A 14,411-nucleotide genomic window follows, 5' to 3' on the forward strand; every position below is an offset into this window, starting at 1 on the left:
TTAGTCTCATTATGAACTTTTGGGAGACTGTGAAGTTAATGGGTTTGATTGCACTTGTTAGAGACAAGTGTAGCAGGAAGAGTACTAAGCAAAGTCCTACTCACATACTGCTCTGCCTGCACATCTCAGCCCTAACCAGGAACATCCTTTGTATTTTAGACCTGGCCCGCACTCAGCTCTTCTATTCTCTCTCTCTTCCCATCTGTTCCGTTCTGAACAAGCTCTGATACTACAGTGACAAAAGCAGTATCTGACTATCTTCCAGTGAGTTGCACCACAATGCACTACATCTGTCACATGTGGTTCATTCTCTCTTTTGGCCTCTTCACGCAGGAGAATTGTGTGTGCAGTGAAGTATTTTGTTCTGGTAGTGTTTGGTTTTGTGATTTCTTTTTTCAAATGTATATGCTGCTTTGTGTTAGAGAAACCCAGTCAGACAAATGTGCCTTGAAATTGGAGTCAAAGGTGGTGAAGTTTTAGTTCCTGGCGGGGTTCATTTCACAGTCTGGGACCAGCCCCTGAGAAAATTCTGTTACCTGTACAGATGAGCTTTACTCTTATAGTAGAAAGTTCCATTGGGCCTAAAGAGTGACTTGTTGACCATGGTCCTCATTCCAGAGATTTAGGTGATGTTTTAAGACATCTTAAGTGGCAGTACTGTCTGCTTCCACTCTTGAGCACCCCACGTGGCTTTGTCATTCCATCTAAACTCTCCCCTGCAGCACCTTCTGCTATTCTAATCCTGGTGCATCTCACACAAATGCCCGAAAACATGTTGAATTGTATCAGCTTGTGTTTTGGTTGGTGAGATGCAGAAAAATTGGAAACCGCATCTAACCTCAGCCAAACTCATTAGTATTTGGGGGAAAGGGGAAGAGGAAACTACATAGATGAAATTCAAGTGAACTGAGCCACTGCATTGATTAGCCCTATCCACATTTCATGAAGCTAGGGTGGGTTCCACCCAGTTCTGACCGGGAAGCTGAATGGGCAATGCCAAGGAAATGACTTGGACAACAATCTGAAGGGTGAAAAGAAATCAAGGATGGATTGTGTATAAATAAATTGACTTTGGGGGGGATTTCATAGTTAGACCGTCATAGGATGGAAGGACCTATCTTCCAATGTTTTTTTTCTTGGATTTTTGTGGTGTTTTTTGAAATTTCTGATACTTAAGATTTCACAAGGAATCATCCTTTGCATAAACCGTGTTCTCTCTCCTCTCTCTCTCTGAGATCATTGATAAAATCTATTCTCTTTATCACACCAATCACCTTAACATGAGAGTGTAATGCTTTCTTCAATCCTATGTGGGCACATGTTTGGAATAGTTCCTCTCCTCTCCTCCCCTCCAATCCTGCCCTCTCTCCATGAAAGTCATCAGAGGACTATTAAGATGCTACTCTAAACCAGTGGTTTTCATCTTTTTCCATACCAGGACTCCTTTTTCTATACAAGATGTGTCCCTCCTCCCCGACACTATTCTCATCTAGATGGGATCTAGCCAAGACAATATGGGAAGGGCAGGGCATTTACAACACCCTTACACCTGTCTTTGATCCTCAGCTTGGGATCCACTACCTAAACATCCTTCTCTTCCCACATGTGTTCCAGATCACAGAACCATTTAGCCTTCTTTCAGTCCTGCTGTGCACATCAGTTCTAAATTGTTTTGTAATAACTTGCCACAGATAATGACATTTTCCCATGCTAGAGTCAGTATAAAACTTTATGATATTATTGACTTCAGCGCAGCTCAGAGCCAGACATTGGTGATTTAATGACTCTCTGTTCTTCTTCCTCTCCTCTTTATTCTGCTCCACCGCTACTTCTCAGTTTATTAGAGTTGCCAGTGCTCCAAGCTTTTTATTACATAACTACAAACTTATTTCTATGGACATTCTGCCATAAATTATCCACTGAGCATTCCATTGCTGAACTAGGAGATAATAAATATAAAAAAATTCAGGGAAAAAACAGAGCTCAGATCTATTTGTCCTCTGTCTCTCAAGTTAATTCTGTTCCTTGAACACTAATGCAAGATGGGAAAAGGGGAGGGAAGGAAGACATAAATGTCACCTGGAGTCTTGGTTCCTATTAGCAGGTGGCACTGTTCTGCAGTAGGAGAATACAGAAATATCACATGTGTAGCTGGCATGGCACAGGGTTTGAATGAAAGCATCACCGTGGGGAAACTAGCCAGCAAGCTCTGACATTAACCATATTATTAAATTGGGCTGCAGACTGGAACCAGAGTCAAAGCTCACTCCCGTCTCATGTTTGCTTTTTTCTTAAGGGTTTCGTCCCTGTGCGCCCAATAGGGAAACATATTACAGCTCTGTGTACTGGAGTAATTCTCCCCACTGGAGAAACTAGCCAAGGGGGAAAAGAGTTTGTTTTCATAGGTTTGTGTGAATTTCTTCCCAAACCTTTTGGTTAAAAAGTAAGGTGAATAAAAACAAATTAAATCTCAAAAGCCCCTTTATTCTGAGAATATAAAAGCATTTGACAAACATTAGTAAAGCCTCAAAAAATACCATGTGAAGTGGGTAAACTGAACCACAGGAAGATTATGGGCCAGATTTTCAAGAGAGTTCAGCACACTGAGTGCACACTGGGTGCTGAGCTCTGTTGAAAACCTAGCTGGAAGGGTCACAATGGGCGACGCTGGGTGCTATGTGAATCTGTTCCAAACGACTTGCTTAGGGTCAGGCAGAATTTAATGGCAGAGTCAGGAAGAACAATAAGGGGCTTGGCTTTCAGTGCTCTCCTCTCATTACTGGATCACCTTCTCCAAGGTGTCCAGAGCGTGGAGTGTCACCAATTCTATAATTACCAGCCGGAGATGAGTGGTAATGGATTGTCTGCTGAGTCATATCCACTGGCTCTCTGCAATAATCAAAGGACTTCTATGGTATCTGGCGTGTGTGCTGTTCAGTATTGTCTTGGGGATATGATAATGAATGTTCAGGATATAATGGAGGCTTAGCTGTTGTTGGTTATGTTCTGTTTGTATCCCATTAGGTCTGGGAAGTCAGGGGATGTTCTGATGGGATTATAATTGGCCATAAACACAGTGCACAGTCCTGTAGAATGCATTTTTTTCTGTTTGACACCCAGGGCCACAATCATAAATCTACTCTAGTTTCTGTCACTTTTGCTGACATTAAGACAAATTCGTTTTTATGTGTGTGTCTATGAAGAGTTGGAGGCAGGAATTAGACCAAAGGAGAGTGAGTGTGTGTGTTGTGTTTAAAATACATTTTGTCTTACATCACTAACCAATGCTGCACAAGTTGCAAAATGAGTCCAGACACTGTCCTGCACTGAGACGTGCTCAGAGCAGGCCAGAGTGGGCCTAGCAGAGTTAGATATAAGGTATAAGGAAGAGAGTTTGGGGAAGATGTGAGGAGAGGCAGTTATATAAAAATGATGAGCCTCTCTTAGACCAGTGTAACTCCACAGATACCACTTCTGATTTACACCAGAGTGAGAGGAGATTCAGTCACTACAGTGTCTTTTCCACTTTGCATCATTTACTAATGAAAGTGATTTCTGATTTTAAATGGCTGTTTCTGCAGTGCTCTTTAAAGAGAACTGAAGGAGTCGGGTAAAGCTCTCTGGTTTAGCAGTCAACAGAGTAAATTGCATAGAGGAGAAGCTTGTTGTATAAACCTTCTCTTGTTTTGTTTTTCTTCCACTGCTTTTTTCTTTTGCTCTTGCCTTCTCATGACATTGGGACCTTACCAGTGACCCTAAAAGATTCCTGTTCTCACCTCTTCCTTCCAGATCACTGTGTGCTCACTGCAGAATGAGATGCTGCCCTTTTCAGGAACATCAGCAAGAAATAACTGCTTTCAACACTTTCTTTTTTTTATATATAGATGTTGACAAGATATGCAGTATGTTCCTTTTAAGTCTCAGTGAAGTTCAGTTCAAGTTCACTGAGAGCATGCAGTGGTAAACGGGCGGGGGGCGGGAAGAGAGCCAAACAAAGAAACCAGATAATCAGGTTTGGAAATTAAAGTCACACAACCAGGGGGCAATATGAATGTTTGCTACCTGTTCTAATGATGGCCCATGGGCATCTAGTTACAATGAGTGAAAACTAGGGGTGGATGAAGCTCTTGAGTCTGTCTGTCCTGCCTCAAGAGCCTTACTCTGTTTTTAGGTCAGGTTTTTGTACATGTTGTTTTCCATCTTGGTTTCTTGATGGGACCAGAAGAAACAGAGGGACCAGAAATTTCATCAGTAAAGCTGTTCCTGAGATAACTTCTAACCCAATTCTGCAGACCCAAGAGGATTTGTATAGCTCAGATCAGCTTCTGGAAGCTTATTCAAACCAAGCATGAACATCAAACATTTTGATGTTTACTACCCTGCTCACTGTAGCATGCAAAATATTATGCTTCACAGGAAGGGATGTGTGTGTGTGTGTGTGTGTGTATAAAACACAACTTTGTGCTATGTGGGTGAGTGCTATAAATGGTGTATACCATCAAAATGTTTAAGAGGAAAAGATGATGGATTGTGGAGAAGTATGGGGAATATTTCTTGGCAGAGCTCTCTATATACCTCCTTTTTTTAATTCTGTATTACAGTAATATCTACGATGGTTACCTAAGGAAAGGAATTGATAATGCAATCCTCTGGAGATCAAATGACATGGGATCCAGTATGATACCCCATTAAACCAAACCCCAAATCAGTCATAAACCTGACAAAGTACAGTTTTATCTGTTAATCTTTAAGGACTGTAAAATGGAATGTTCCTCTTTATGACACTTTGTGGCACTCAGGACCCACTAGTTTGAAGCTCCAGTAGGCTGATATTAAACCAGAGGAAACATGTACCACACATATGACATCCAGACTCTTGTTCAGTAGGCTGCAGAAACTCCATGTGTATAGTGAATGCAGTGGCGTGTGGTAAGTTGTACATAAACACCTCCATGGGTGGAGGTGTTTGCAGAACAGTTTACGGGAACAACGTTCAGCCTGTGGCTTGTCTGTGAACAGTTTCCTTAGGCTATTTGCAATATGTGCTGCTCACCTAAGTCAAATGTTACTGCGTCTGTATTGGTGTTTGGCTGCCTGAAACGTTACTGAATAACAAATTACAAATAGCAAATAATGAATAGTGAATTCTCTTGTCTGCATAAAGACCGGGTTGTTCCCATGTGAGTACAAACATTAGTACAAAGGACAGCCATTCTCCATTGCTCTAGGCAGTGTTGTAGCCATGTCAGTCCCAGAATATTAGAGAGACCAGGTGGATGAAATAATATCTCTTATTGGACCAACTTCTGTTGGTGAGCGAGACAAGCTTTCAAGCTTCTGTGTAAGCTTTGAAAGCGTGTCTATCTTGCCAACAGAAGTTGGTCCAATAAAAGATATCTCACCCACCTCGTCTCTCTCAGCCATTCCCCAAACATTTGTGCAAACAAAAATCTATTCATACAAAAAGCTAATACTGTCTTCACTCTTCAAAGTAGGAAGCTGAGGCATAGCAGATTGTCCAAAGTGGTACCTCAAGCCAGTGGCAAATAGAAATAGAACCCAGGAGTTCTGGCTGCTAGTTCTTTAATGTGGCTATTAGACCAACATCCATTTGTATTTTAAGTGAGTGTTTGCGAGCACTGTTTTGCAGTACACGCTTTGCTCATGTGGTCTTTTCGCAGTAGGTAAATCCCTCTGGAAAAGCAGAAAACAATAAGTTGACTAAGGTTTTTAACTTCTTTAGAGAAAAGTGTATGGAATAACAATTTCCTGCTCTGAATTAATGCCTGAGCTCTGAACCAAAGCTCTGAGGAAAAGAAGATACCCCTGTGCTCTCCGCTGTCTAATTCTTTTGTGTCTTGCTTCTCTGCTGTCTATTAGACACAGTGCTTGGACACCCTGCAGTCTTAAATGATTTGCAGTGAACGTCCAAACCAATTGTACCCAGTGCAATGGGCTCTGTAAAAGCCGACATGACTGTGCCTGTTTTTATGGGACATTCCTTGGCTCAAAATAAGTGTCTTAACTCTTAAAATGGAACTTCATGCATTTTCAAATGTTCTTCTATACCTGGCAATTTCAGATCTGACCTGCCACCATACCACTCCTTTTTTCTAGGCATTGTGGACTGTAAATTGCTGCAGGCTTCCTTCAGACTTAATGCTGAGGAGGAATGTTGCAATCATTTAAAAAAAGAATCCAGTGCATTAACTGGGACCTGTTGTGTGCATAGAAATCCCATTGCACATGAATAGAAGAAAGAGACCTTTCTTCATAGTTATGAATCCATTGTAAGGCAGGGAGAGATCATATTCATCAGCTGGTAACTGACAGGTGACCAAAGTAACATTTCAATGGGTTACCTAGTCAGTCCATTTAGGAAAAGAGCATTAAATATCACATGACATCTCACTATGTGCTGCATAATAAGAGGCAACTATGGCTAAAATAAGAGCCATTCTGAACCTCTCCTCCAACCTCAAAGTGAACCCTGACACTTTGGAACCAATGAGCCATTCAAGTGTGAACTGTTTGCAGTGCAGCCATTTTCCATTTAACTCCATGGCAGGTTACATGATTTCATACAAGGTTGTTCGCAGCTTTTCTTTATTGTGGCTGTGTCTAGAAAGAAGCATGTTGGTCTTCAAAAATGACACTATTCCCATCAGAATAGACAATGGTCTAGTAGACACTTCAAAGGACTTGCAAGAGCCAGGACTCTGGTTTTTCTGTTCCCAGCTTGTCACTTTCTTGCTGTATGACCTTGGGAGGGTCACGTCACTCACCTCTGGCTAAAGGCCAGATGCCCACTTGGAAAGAAGTGAGACGAATTTGCAGCAACTGTGGATCTGGTCCTTTAATGTCTGCAAAGTGTTTTTTGATCTCTTCAGCTGAAAGGTGCATAGAATGCCAGAGTGTTATTAAATGTGCAAGGGGGACTGTGGTGGGGCGGTGCCCCACCCCTGAGAAAGAGGTCTGAACCAGGCCTGAGAGGCTGCACAGACCAGCAGCCAATCAGAGAAGGCCTGGGGAGAGCCAATCAGGGCCGGATTAGGTCCTATATTAAGGCTGCCTAGCAGAGGTGAAGGCAATCACTCCCTGACTAGCGAGGGAGAAGGAGTGGCTCCTGAGCTAAAGAGCAGCACCTTGGACAGAGCAGTGCTGGGCAGGCTTGGGGAAGCAGAGTGGGGCTCTGACCCAGATACCTGCCAGGCTGCGGACCTTGCTAGAAGGGGTCGAGAAGGTTGGCCACTGAGGCAGGGGCAAACAGAAGGCCTGCTGTTAACAACGTGCACCCTCTCCCCCCAGAAGGGGTGAGACCAGAGTAGTGGGCGGTGCCGGAGGGCAGTGTCCTGAAGCAGATGAAGACTGTCCTGAAGAGGATGCCGCCGAGCAGGGAGCAATGCAGGTCCCAGGACAGCAGAGTGGAGACAACGGGTGAGTTATCATGCGTTGAGGACGCCCCGCAGTGGTCAAGAGCTAATTCCCGGAGCAACCAGGATGGGGCGCCAGTGGTGGTAAGTCGTACATGGTCATACAGACAATGCCCCTGTGGTTTGCCATTGGGTCCTGCAGTTTGGGTTCTTGTTTTGTGTGTGTCTCAGAGAGAGAGAGAGAGAGAGAAGGCCTTTAAGTAAAAAAACAGAATGATAACTTATGATTAGTAAGAATGTCCAGTGCTGTCCTTCCCAGAAAAGGTTGTTTCTGTGAGTAAATATACTTCCTCAGCAGAATGAAATCTATATATAATATGTACAGATTTTGTAAATGTTCATTCTTGGCAAAAATGCAAAAGGTCAGGAGTGAACAAGGGGGGGATGGCTGCATGTTTCTTACTGATATTATTTATACAGCTAACTCAGATTGAAGTGTAATGGGAGCTGATCTGAGTTATTGAACTGCCACTCCAGCGCTCTGCATGCTCACAGCCGCTGTCTCCTTGGATAAGGCTATTATAGGAAAAAGAGTAGAAATTCCAAAGGTTGCTGGGAATAATAATTCAGAGACAGTGGAAGAAAATGAGTGAGCATTAGGAGGTCCTCTGAATCATTAACCGAGGTCACTTTCTTCTTCCCCAAACACTCTGGTTCCCAGTAATAAGACGGATGCAGTAGGAGAGCTTCGCTCCAGAGACAATCAAGTGAAAACAGCTTCCGCTGTGGTGACTGTTTAAACTCAGTTGGAAATGAGACAAAATCACCAATAAATTAGATCAGAAAGACAAAAGGAATAGTGGAGAAAAATGGGCTGGGTATGAACTAGGCTTGAGTATGAGAAAAGGGGCCTGTGCTAGAGATTACCTGCCAACCTTGTTTGGAAGAATGTTTATACAGGGAACACGTTCTTTTTAAACCCTTCCATTGGCTTTTAGTGTACGAACAGGCTCTGGGGATGGAGGAAGGGTTTGTCCTTCCAAGGTGAAACTGGTTGGCTTGGCATGAGTTGTGGCCTCATGTAAAGTGAGTGTAAAACATCTCCCGAGTCTGAGGGCATGGTTCTCCCCTACCTCTCACGTTGGGTTGTCATTTGCCCCCGTACAAAGGGACTGTAAAAATGCTACAGTTCTGACTTGGCAGCATTTTGCTCTCACTTTGCACGGGAGCCAATGATGGTGGCACAAGGTGCACAGCAGTTGGGAATCAGGCCCCCTGTCCCCTTCTCCTCTATTTCAAACACCAGTTAAACACAACACCCTCCCACATCTCTAGAATCCATTTCTAAAGAGTCCTCATAAAGGATTAGAGACAGAGACACGCCCCCTTCCCCACCATGTCTGGACTGGAAGAGGTTTCCAGTCTGCACTCACATCTCTACAATCTGGGGCAGGTTTTGAGATTGACTGAATGTGGCTCTTCAGTCCCTAGAAGGAAAGAGCAAGGCAGGTTTGGCTGCCCCAGCATCATCAATTCTCCTCACTGAAATGCAAATGTCTAAATAAAACAGATGAGTGTGATTTATATGCAGATGACTGGGAGGGAATAGCACTCCTCTTGACCTCCTGCACTGTCATCTGTAGTCTCCCTTGACTTGGGAACAGGGCATTTAAAATATTAATGTCTTGAATAATGAATCACAGCACATGGCAAATGAGGTCTGGGTATAACTACTCTTAATTAGTCAGTTTTAGGCACTTTTTAATGATTGGCCATTAGCTCCAGTAAACATAAAAATGCAAGGGGAGGGGGAAAGATGTGTGATTTCCTTCTTCCTTACCTTTATTTTAAACAAAACCTTTGCAAAGATGTATGTCATTTAAATTTTTTTTCCAGAGGCTTTTATGTAAATTAATTGCGTTGGAGAATTGGCAAGAACATTTATTCAATTTAGAACAGCCGTGATTATAAGCTTTACATTAATATAACAACAATTTAACAGTTGCTGATAGATGGGACACAACCATGTAATTATCAAAAGTGAGCTACTCTCTTGATCTCTAATTAGGTCTATAAGCAAATATAGTTTTGCCGGAACTAATTGCCATATTACAGCTGGCAGTGAGGTGAGTACTGAACTCAGGTTCAGGTAGTAAGCATGGGGTTTTTGCACATCCAAAGATTTTTTTTTTCCATTTTCTGACTTAATCAGATATGTAATCCAATTATACATGTTGGGCAGAAGCACGGGCATTTGTGTACACAGGAACAGCCTTCCCTCTTTGCTGCAGTCCAGCAATACTTCCTTATTAACAGACTGTAAAGATGAAATTATGCCTTCCTTTACACTGGTGCAAACTTCCATTGGTATCTGTATGGGAGCAGACTTGAGTCTCCAGTGTTAGAAGCCAAAACTATTAGAGCAGTATACACTATAGGCAAATCTGTGAATCTTAATTCCAGTGTTCAGCAATTACATACCCTGGTGATGGGCCCTCTACAGGAGGGCAGACAGACTAGGCAACTGATTCTCTACAGCCTTGCATATTGTACGCACCAGTGCAAAGTGGGTGCACAGTGCTTCCATTAGTGTGAGCAGAGAATTCTGAGATGCTAGTATTTTACACCCAGTTGACACAGGTGAAAATGACTGCAACTGCAGGGGAGAATTGGGCCCAGTGTTTTCAATCACAGGAGATAGTTCTTCCTTTTTTTTTTTTTTTTTGGCCTCTATGATTAATGGTGAGCTTTTCAGTTGGTGCTGAATTTGCACAGCTAACCATGCCTCCAGTACTTTTAGGTTCAACTATTGTATTACAGCCTACCAGGGGCAATCCTTGTAAACCATCACGAAGCTTCAGCTAGTGTGGGACATAGCATCCTGCTTGCTTACCAGTGTGACAGCCATGTTGATCAGATTGCACCTGGCTTCTCTATGGTATACTGACTTCCTACGTGCTCCTGAGTGCAATTTATAAAGTGTGGAATTAATTTGAAAAGTCCTCCATGGGCTGATTCCTGACTACTTTCACAACCTCACCACTTCTTAATAGTTGGGTATAGAAAAGCACAACTGGGATTTGAGATTTGGGTTCAGTCCCTGGCTGTGCTACAGACTCCCTGCATGACTTTAGGTAAGCCACTTAATTTCTCTGTGCCTCAGATTTCCATCTTTAAAATAGGGATATTTCCTTTCTCCCACCCTTTGTCCTGTCTATTTAGACTGTATGCTCTTTGATGCAGGGAACTCTCTCTCACTATATGTATGTACAGTACTTAGCACGGTGGGGCCCTGATTGCAGTACTGTATTACAGGGGCTGTATGCAGTACAGTAATACTACAAACTTCTATTCACATCCCAAGAATGGCAATGGAAATGGCAAATTGTCATTAGAAAGGCTGTTCCTAATAGTGTATTATGACAAACCAGGCAGTGTTGGAGATTTCTAGCCCAAAGACTGTCTTACTAATCCTTACATGTGGTTTATATCATGGGTTCTATTCCATCTGTGACTACCCCAAATTCCAATAGGTGCTTTCTGTGTAGGGACTCATGTTCAGTTGTTAGGGGGAGATGTGCCACATGTGCTGGAGAAAACTGTCTGTTCTGTACAGTCCATTGTAAATAGCATTGTTTCAGCTTTTATTGCTTCCATCCTCTTCTCAAATTCTTCCCTTCATTAGAGTAAACCAATTACCAAGTGCCTGCTCAGTTTGAGCAATTGTCCAAATACTAATTGCTTAAGGACAACTATCATGATCTATCAAGGTCGTAGCTGGGCAGCACTAATGCATTTAGTGGGGAAATTATTGAATTTATTAAGCATTTGGCCCAACGCAGCCTCTAACAAATGCATTTGGAGAATATGACAGTCCTGGTGAGTGTCTTTTACAGACTCATTACTTGGGCTGCTAGAGCCCTTGCATGGAAACCATGATTCTTGTCAAGGCTATTAGCTCCTTTTCAAAACAAGGGTTGTCACTTCATTAAGCAGCTCTGTACATATTACAGGGTCCAGCATACGAGTCGGTCACTTTCTCTCTCCATCATAATTCTGAATGTAACCCAACCTGAGTTTCCTCCAGGGGCCTCCCAATACCTTCTGAGGATTGGGCTGGTGTTGAAGGAAAGTGCCTTGAAACTATGTGCTAGGCGCAAAATACTTAATCTTGTCAGTGAAGATTGGACTGGTCTCAGCAGCACAACCCCTTTTTATTCCCTTTTCCGGAAGAAATAACAAAGGGGAGATGGTGTCTGCCCTGCAGTGGGAGGGAATCAAGGGTGGCCAGATAGAGGTGGCATGAATTGCTTCTGAAGATGCAGTGAAGGGGTTCTCTTGATTATGCATCTCTACACACTGATGAGAGTAAGTGGATACCATACTGCAGCCAACCCCTGGGTAGAGCTAGGTAGTTGCTGCTCATTCCTAGTGCAGTGTCACTGGCTAAATCTTGTGCATTGATCTTCTAGGACAGTGGTTCTCAAACTTTTGTACTGGTGACCCCTTTCACATAGCAAGCCTCAGTGTGACCCCCCTTTATAAATTAAAAACACTTATTAAATATATTTAACACCATTATAAATGCTGGAGGCAAAACTGGGTTTAGGGTGGAGGCTGATAGCTCGCGACCCCCCCCCATGTAATAACCTTGCAATCCCCAGAGGGGTCCTGACCCCCAGTTTGAGAATCCCTGGTCTAGGACTTGAAATAGCAACCCATCCTCTTCCAGCCCATAACAAAAGATGCAGAATAGATATGGCAAGTGGATCCATGTCAACCTGCTTTCCAATTCACATGGCAGCTCAAAAAGTGCCTCAGAGCAGCTGTCCTCCATGGAGACAAACCTCTCAGTTGGCCTTTTTAGTAACGTTCACTTCTAAGTGGCTTCAACAATGGTGATAACGTCAGGTCGGGAAATGCTGACAGATACGGAACGCATTCCCTTTTATCACCTCCTGCAGGAGCCTGACTCATGAGATTCAAGTGACACTTATAGTGTTAGGTCCTCAAAGAAAAGAAAAAAAAACCTTTCCTCAGTCTCATGCAACTCTATGCACCCAGGGGAGTGAGAGAACACATCTAATTGGGGTAGAAGAGGCGACTCGCATGCAAGCACATAAATTCATAGATTCCATTTGTGAAGTCGGCAAGGGGCATTGCTGTGAGGTGGGTGTTTGTTATTATTCAATAAAGCTCCCATAGCAGTCATACTGATTTTGGGCTAGATTGTACCTTTAGGCACAGCCCTGCACAACAGATGGTATGTAAGCTGCACCACTCCAGGTTGCTTTGAGAGTCACTAACTCAAATACCTATTTGAGTCAGTTTGCCCTCTGCTTCCTTCTTCTTTTTGGGGATAGGACTGCTGCAAATTATAGCTGTTCTAAACGAACAATAAAAATTAGTTTCCTGCTGCATCGCTACCCCACCCCATGATGGCCAGAGAGTAAAAGGGTGTGGACATAAGGTTCACCCATTCCCCACCACTGCAGTAGAGAGAGAAGCGGGTAAGTACCCCTGTTTATGTCTGTGCTCCTAGACCCAACATCCCGGTAACTCATATTAGGACTCAAGGTTGTTGTTACTCCCTGGTGTATATGCACAGTGCAAATCACAATCTAGATCTCAGTAAAGGTCTGATTCTTCCATGCTTGATTAGACTGAGTAGCACTTATTCATACCAGTACTCATACCCACCAATTCACACAAGCACACACACTTCAAGTACCTCCTTTACTGACTGTGTTTTGCCTCCATGCTGGTATCTGCCCATCAAGAGGGAGCTTACTGAAATGGGATTATCAGAGAAGGAAAAATGCCCTTTGCTTCTCTGCTCTGCCATGGAATGTCCAAGCTAGGAGAAATGTTTCTCATTCTTGTCAGCACAAGGAATAACAAACAGGACATTGTAGCTTTGTTTACTCAATGCAGGTCATGCAGTAGAAAGCATGTAATCAGTGGTGCATGGCCTGAATTCAAAACCATGTGGATAACAAAGCTTCAGACATAAAAATAATGGAGAGCTTATAGCCCTGACTCTCTGATTTAACATACGCTGGCTTTGCCCTAAAGTAACCCCACTGACTTCACTGCTGTTACTCCTAATCTGCACCAGATCAGATTCAGAGCCTACATCTCTTTGCAGTGCAAAATTCAAGACAGTCTTTAGTGGAGCTGATCAGGAAAAAGTGCCAAATTTTGGTCTTTGCAGGGTCCCCCCCATCTCTTAAAATGATGAAATATGCTGATTTGTTGTTGTAGGGTTGATAGAATAAATTCCCCCAGCCATTGAAACAAACAAGTGGCAAAACTCCAACTGACTTCATAGATACAAGATCAGGCCTTTGATAAGGAAACTGATTTCATTCCCAAGCAGTTGTTTGCTTCTTTTTCCCCCTACATGGTTTATAAAATACTTTTAAGAATGATGACAAATGCCCCTCTGCATCTTTGGTCTTTCTCATGCATTTCAGAGGCTGGCAAGACACACCTGGTGGTTGTTGGACTGCTGCTGCTCAGCCATTGCTTCCCATATCCTCTTCTTCCCTTTACATTTCCTCGTGTATTTGTATTTTTAAAGGCTGGGTGTGAGACAAAGCTGTGGATCAAAAGGTTCTTCAAAACCTTCTGCAACTCTTGAAATATTGGGCCTTGTTGGTATCCTTTTTCCGGCACACCCTCTGTGCTTACAGTACCAGACCCTTCAGAATATCTGATGTTACACCACAAGGAGACACTTACTGTTTTTTTTTTTCCCCTCACAAACACAGCATGGACCCCTTCACCCATGTTAGCATGAGGGGGAACTGTGCTGGCAGTCAGGGATAGCATTTAAAGAGAAACCTGCATTTAGGGCTCGATTCTGCAAGGTGCAGAGAGCTGCTGTGAAGTGCACAGCATCCCTCATTCAGGCCTAGATACTATTTTAAAAATCACTACACGTAATGAAGCATTAAAGGGCTGCCAGGCAGAGACCTTGTTAAGCTAAAGGGCCTGTTTCATCTTTCACTGGTCAGTTGATTTTTACTGATTAAC

Source organism: Trachemys scripta, chromosome 2 (genome assembly GCF_013100865.1).
Source record: "Trachemys scripta elegans isolate TJP31775 chromosome 2, CAS_Tse_1.0, whole genome shotgun sequence".
NCBI classification, from domain to species: domain Eukaryota; kingdom Metazoa; phylum Chordata; order Testudines; family Emydidae; genus Trachemys; species Trachemys scripta.